The 7,596-nt window shown below is 40.6% G+C and overlaps 1 long non-coding RNA gene across 1 annotated transcript in view; it reads left to right on the forward strand.

Moving 5' to 3' along the window:
- The window catches only part of LOC138756186 (uncharacterized), a 129,021-nt gene extending 122,927 nt beyond the window's left edge, over positions 1-6,094 (forward strand). The window contains exons 7-8 of the long non-coding RNA XR_011352838.1: positions 4,103-4,155; positions 5,880-6,094. This is a non-coding gene — a long non-coding RNA (uncharacterized lncRNA). The remainder of the gene's footprint in view (positions 1-4,102; positions 4,156-5,879) is intronic.
- Positions 6,095-7,596: the final 1,502 nt, after the last annotated feature.

Here is a 7,596-nt window from a genome sequence, read left to right on the forward strand (position 1 = left end):
ACAAGTTCTGAAACCTTCATGTAAGAGAGGGGAATTTGTGGAAAAAGTCATTTGTATGAAGAAATGTTTCTTTGAAAGTAAATCTACAAGAATTCATGAGTTTGAGAACTTTGAACAGCAATAATTATCCCTGGTTTGGGTTTTCACACACACACACACACACACACACACACACACACACACACACACACACACACACACACACACACACACACACACACACACACACACACACACACACACACACACACACACACACAAGTTTAGAGTTAAGAAAGATTTTATATTATTAATAGTTTTTAATAAAAATTGTTGTTTTGGTAACTTCAATTGCTGCAGATCTAGGTCGTAACAACCTAGGTGTACTTGCCACCAAAATCAAATTGTCCACTGGTCTCTCCATTTTATCACATAACCATTTTCATTCAAATATTACAAAATTAGGAGCAGGCCGATCAGCACCTTGAGGCGCTCCACCATTTAGAAAAGTCATGGCTGAACTCACTGTAAATTTAACTCCACAATCTCACAACCCTGCATAACTGTTTACCCAGTCATTTACCAAGAATCTCCACATTAAAAATATTTAAAGGGTCTGATCCATAGCTCTGAAGGAAAAGAATTTCCAAGACTTAAACAGCCAGTGAGAGAAGAAAACCTGTTTAAACTGATGATTCATTATTTTAAAATAGTGATCCCTTGATACTCTAATAGGAGGGAACACCTTCGCCAATTCCCCCTTCTCAGGGCTCTACTGCATCTAATTTTCATTGGCATGATTCCACCATCCTTTCAATCCCTTGGTCCTTAGTTCTACTAAAAGTGCCACCATTTGTCGAAATTAATTTTGCCAATATTTTGAACAGACTATCGTAGTTGATGATTCCACCCATACTTCACTATCAGAACCTGAAGCCAACAGAGGCAATAATGTTATTCATATCATTTGTGGTGCTTCCTTTCATTAAAAGAAGAGGAAGGACCACCCTCCACTACACATCATCAATGCTCTAGTGAAGAGGGTGAAGACCATCAAGTTTCTTGGAGTTCACTTAACTAGTGACCTATCATGGACACATATCTCCTCACTTGTCAAGAAGGTGCAACAGTGATCGCACTTCCTGAGAAGATTGAAACTGGCAAGGCTACCGGCCACTATTATGTCAACCTTCTACAGGAACACTATCAAGAGTGCCCTGGCTAGGTGAATCACAGTGTGGTACAGTTTCTGCAAAGAAATTAATTGGAGGACAATCCACAGGACCATAAGTGGCAGAGAGGATCACTGGAGTCTTCCTCCCCACCCTCCCCCGCACATCCCCCCACCCCCCACCATCGACATGATCTACCAGGATTGTTGTCTGAAGAGGGTGCGCAAAATCATTGAAGACCTCTTCCACCCCACACACAGCATTTTTCAGCTACTCACATTGGGAAAGAGATACAAGAGTATCAGAGCCAACACCACCAGGCTGAGGTACAGTTTCTTCTGTTACGAGCCCAGAGGACCATAAACCCAGCAGCAATAGATATTCACCAAGACAAATGGCTACTTAAACAAAAGTTGCTTTTAATTATCTTTAAACATGAAAACAGAATCACACTTTAACTTATTGCTATTAACTAACTTAACTTAACCCCCTTCTAATTCAAGCGCACGTGAATATAATGTATGTATAAGTTCAGAAAAGTTATTTGATTCACAGTCCAATCTCACTTCTCCTTCCTCCAAGTTCACTGGTTGCAGGCAATTCTTATACTGTGCATAGAATTTAACATTTATAAAGTTCACCAGACTTTGGTGTTTGTAAGGTAAATGGTTACCACTCGGGAAGGTTCTTGTCAGTTTTCAGAGAGAGATTTGTTGTTCCTGGACATCCACAACTGATTCCTTGTAACCAGCCACTTCAGTGTCTTGCTGAAGAAACTTGCCTGATCAGGTTTCTCCAGATGATAACCTCTTTCTTTCAGGTCACCACAGAGATCCTTTCTGTTTCCCTTAATTCAAGTGAAACGTTAGGCAGCCACTCCTCTCCTCTTGCATGAACAACAAAGACTTTGACCAGGCTGAACTAAACACTCACAACCCATCTTCCAAATGGGATTTTCCACAAGCTTGCCAGTTTGTCCTATTCCACTCGTAGCTGCTACTGGTGACTGTAGCACTGCAAAAGTGATCTCTCTCTCTCTCTCTCAGAGAGAACACCTGTTTTACTCTCTCTGCTTGCAAAAGCACATGACCCTCTTAGAACAGCAAGTTCCACTCCAGACAGCCTGCTGCTCCAACTATTTCTTTCACCTGTTGCCTTTTTGAAACAACAATCATTAATGACCTCTCTTGGGCACTCTCCAAAGCTTTTGCAAAGGCTCTTGGTGCTGGCCTATCTAGCTTGAACAGAGCTCCAGTATTTTAAATAAGATCTATTTAAAGCATTTGTATGTGACCTACACTAAAAAACCTGTCCCAATTTATCTCCCAAAAACATATCTATATTCAATACAAGCACAACATAATCTGTCACACATCCCACAGGCAGTAAGAATGGTGAACAACCAAAGGAACTGTTCATATATGATCCGAGATTCTCATATTCTTGAAAAAGTATTTATTTATTTATTTGTATTCATATGTATTGTTTATCCATATGTGTGTATATCTGGTTGTGTGTCTGCGTATTTTTCACCGAGGACCAGGGAAAGCTGTTTCGTTGGGTTGTTCTTGTACAATCAGGTGACAATAAACTTACTTGACTTGAAAAGGATTTTTACCTTCATATGAATTCTGAATCCCACACCATTAAATTCTGTCACTCTGCAGTAAAACCAAAATTGAGAAGGACATAGTAATCTTATGGGCAAACGAGGTTTGATGAAACAAGACAGAAGAACAGAAAATAGATGACAAAGGGATGGAGTGAAGAACCTGGGAGTGAATTCTTATAACACAAAACCTGATGTGGTCAAAGTATGAAAGCCAAATTTTTATGCACCATGGGATTAAATAAAATGATTAGAAAGTGAGAGACAGGAGCGGTGGCTATCTCCAAAGATGCTGCTTGCTGCCTTTAGCTACATTTATCACTTTGGATCATAGCTGTACATCAACTGAATGTTTAAAACAGAAAAGCTCATGAGAAGAATTTGTCTGATGTCCAAACTCAGATTAATGTATAGGAAGATAAATGTTGTAGTGAATGTTTCACACAAAAATGCTATTTGTTTTTCATTGTACCTGAAATCAACATGCATTCCTTTGAGAGTTTTTATAGGTAACATCTGGTGGTGGGTGGAATGGGACAGTTCTAACATAGTGCACTGAGGGGATTTGGCTGATGAAACAAAAGAGATTTAGCAGGTGTATCGGTACCATATGGTGTAGAGACGCTGCCAGATTATATGCCCAATGTGAATGTGCAATTCCAATAGTTTTAATTTTTGGGTAAAAATAATTATAGAAAATATTAGGGAGGAACTGTAGAGCTGATGCTTCCTGATGCAAGCACTCTGAGTTGACTGATATCTGGTGCTGAATATATCGTGTATGTATGTTCTCCTGTGCTGGTACAGGTTTCCTCTGGGTACTCTGGTTTCCTCCCACTTCTCAAGGATGTCCAGGTTGATCTCTGAATTGTTTACTGTAAATGTCCCCTGAACCTCGGGCAGTTAGTGAAAATGTGGACAGAATAAAATATGTTTAATTAGTATAAGTGGATGACTAATGGTTGGAATGGAGTGAGCCAAAATAAATGCTTCAATGCTGCAACTCTCCATGACTCTACATCTTTACAAAATATACCTGTTTGTGTGGGTCAAATGACAGTCACATCTGATAGAGATGAAAAAATATTCATTTTATAATAATGCATTTAATTAAGAAAGCATCTGTGAAGGAACATTAAAACCAGGCAATTCAACATCCAGTAGATGTAATTAACTATTCTGTGCCAAATGTATCAGTAATGTTCTGCAGGAAGAAACAGAATGAAATCTGTTTGGTTTCATTTGTCAAGGGAGGAACAATGACATAGAGGCTAAGTGGATCTTCTGCCTTTTCTTCCACTGCAGTTTGGGGATTCTAAAGTGACTTATATCTATTTTGTAGGATCTGCAGAAGCTGTCAGAGGTGGAACAGGAGGTATCTGTTACAGCTGGTAGGTGAGTTGGACAAGATGTTTTGGTACTGTTTCTGACACTTTGATTTGGCTACCACATGTTCCTGAAAAAAAGACTCAGGATGCTCAGTTCCTTGCCGCAAGTGACTATTCTCCTTGGACAAGTATTCAAAAGGTTCAATGTGATATCACATTTTTCTCAAGGAAGCTTTCAAAATATTCCTCTCACTTATTTCCACCTATTAGCATGTACTCCTCCCCTTGTCCCTTCCTCCCTGCACTCCTCTCCTTCCTCCACCTTAGACTAAATATGAATACTAAGACAGATCCATTACATGGTGTAAGAAGTATTCAGACATACACTTCAGTGAACAAGCCAACATTGATTTGGAACTTGGATTCCTGTGTGCCTATATATAAACATTATCTATGTACTTTAAATTTAAATTTAGACATACACAATGGTAAAAGGACATTTACTGCAACTTGATGACTGCCACCATTGTCCCCATGCTGAAGAAGTCGTCTGTGTCCTGCCTCAATGACCACCACCAGTCACACTCACATCAGTCATCATAAAGTGCTTCATAAGGTTCATCATGAGCCACATCAAGCTCCTGCTGCCCCCATCACTGGACCCCCTGCAGTCCACATCCAGATCCAAACGCTCTTCGGACGATGCCCTCACCCACCTGGAAAATAAGGACTCATAAGTTCGAATGCTGTTTATCGACTTCAGTTTGGCATTCAACACAATCATACTTCAATACCTTATAAGGAAGTTGAGCCTCCTGGGTCTATACGTCCCCTCTGCAATTGGATCTTGATTTCCATTCAGGGAAACCTCAAGCAGTCCAGATTGGTAACAGCACTCCCAAGGTCATCACACTGAACACGGGGGCCCCCCAGTGCTGCGTGCTTAATCCACTGCTGTTCACTTTGCTGGCCCGCCCACAATTGTGCAGCTAAATGCAGCTTGAACTGCATCATCAAGCTCACTGACGACACAACTGTGGTGGGCGTAATTATAAGAATGAGGAGTCAACATACAGAGATGAGGTTCAGTCGCTAACAATTGGTGCAGAACCAACAACCTATATCTGAACGTTAATAAAACAAAAGAGATGGTTGTTGACTTCAGCAGGGTCCGGGGAAAACCATGCTCCACTGAATAGTGATGGCTTAACCATTGAGGTTGTCAAGAGTATCAAGTTCCTTGGAGTGCACTTGGTGGAGAATCTCACCTGGTCCCCTAACACCAGCTCCACACCCAAGAAAGCCCAGCAGCACCTCTACTTACTGTGAAGGCTGAGGAAAATTCATTTCCCACCCTTCATCCTCACTGCATTCTACAGATGATATGTTGAGAGCGTCCTGTGCAACTGCATCACCACTTGGTTTGGAAGCTGTACCACCTTGGACTGCAAGACCCTGCAGAGAATAGTGAAGTCAGCGGAAAAGATCATTGGGGGCTCTCTTCCTAACTTGAAGGAGATCTACAACACTCCATGCACGCGAAAGGCAATAAACAATGTGAAGGACTCCACACACCCCTCATGTAAACTGTTCTCCTTTCAGCCATCTGGTAGGAGGTACCATAGCACTCAGGTCATTAAGTCCAGAGTGGGCAACAGTTTTTTACCCCCAAACTAACAGGTTCCTGAATTCCCAGAACATATGTGGATAGTGTACTGTGGACATTTACTGTATACATCTTAATATTTTAATATTTCAATGTGTTTAACTTCTATTCTGATTTCTATTTAGGTAAATATGCTCTGTGGTCCTGGAGAAATGCTGTCTCGTCTTTACCATGCAAGCATCATATTAATGATAACTTGAAAAAATTGGGATGACCTCAGTTCTGGAAAGTTTAAACAGTTTTCTATTTGTCCAGTAGATTAGCTCCACTACTGTAGGAAGTAGATTGATGCCATGTTTAACTTCCCTGTGCTCTGGACTTGGGCTGAATCCACTGGTAATTCATCAGGAAGCAAGCATAATGTCAATAAATAATATGGCATGCAAACTATTCTTTGCATTCTTCTGAGACATAGATTTCCTTTGACAAACACAAAAAATATTGAAATTATATTGTTAAGATCACCTCTGCAAAATACCATCCTATCATGCTTTCCTCTCCCCTACTCCATCGTTCTTTCCTGCTATTATGAGGTTCTTAAATAGATCTCTCACTGGCAAAACATGTTACCCTTGTGCTGTTTTGAACTGTAATTTTCTCTTCACTCTGCACTATGTTTTTGTACATTTCTCAATACTCTGCTATATACTACTTTATATTCACTCTGGACTGTAAGACCACCTCTGAAACTGTTCTTTAGTTTTATGTTTATGTGTTCATATGTGACATTGCCCTACCTCTTGAATGAGTTGACTTGCTTCAACTGAGTGAAGAACAGAAATTTTTACCGTATGTCAGAACACAAGACAATTCAATTCTTCAAATCTCTTTTGACAGGATAGGCAGATTCACACCATCATCAATCCCCAGGTGAACATCCCCAGCACTGAGATCCTAATTACACTCAGTCATCTATGATGGCTGGGCTACATCACATGCCTAAAGCCAAATGGTGAGAACATGCTCAAAACTAAGTTCTGTCATGGTAAGAGATTAGCAGGTGGAGAGAGGAAATAATTCAAGGATGTTCCCCAAGCATCCTCAAACAAAATGTAACATTGTCACTAGCTCTTGGGGACCTCAAGGGCATGAATGCTCGAAGTCAAGAAGGAGTTTTCAGGAACTTTGATAGAAGCCCAATGTAAAAGGCAGAATGAATACAATTCCTTGCAAATCCATTACTTGTCTGCCTTGTCAAGCACATCTCTACCAAACTATTTGAAAGTCTATAGGTTCCACATTGACAACATCAGCTATCTGACACTCAGTAGAATTGGTGGAAGCAAGTGTGCAGTGGGGGAAAAAATGCATAAAATCAGGAGGTTAAATGTGTGGCTGAAGGAATGGTTCAGAGTGAAAGGATTCAGGTTCATAGACCATTGGGATCTCTTCTGGGGGGAGACAAGACCTCTACAGGATGGATAGGTTACACCTGAATCTAAAGGGGGCAAATATACTGGCAGTAAAGTTTAATAATGCTGTTGGGTATGATTTAAACTAATTTGGCAGGGGGAAGGGAACCAGACTAATAGGGAAAGGGATAAGAAGGAGATTATAGGGGTGGTTCTGATAGACTGTGAAATCATAAGGGCAGAGAGAACAAAAAGAGATAGGAGAGTATGGGCAAGTGCATCAGGTATCAAGGAGAAGAGAACAGGGAGGAACAGTTTCAAAGTATTGTATATGAATGCAGAAACTATAAGGGATAAAATGGATGGGTTTGAGGTGCAAATGGACATTGGAGGATATGATGTTATAGGAGTAACAGAGACATGGATGCAGGAAGGACAGGATTGGGAAATTAATGTTCCAGGGTACACGTCCTATCGAAAGGACAGAAAG

Source organism: Narcine bancroftii, chromosome 3 (assembly GCF_036971445.1).
Source record: "Narcine bancroftii isolate sNarBan1 chromosome 3, sNarBan1.hap1, whole genome shotgun sequence".
Classification (NCBI taxonomy): domain Eukaryota; kingdom Metazoa; phylum Chordata; class Chondrichthyes; order Torpediniformes; family Narcinidae; genus Narcine; species Narcine bancroftii.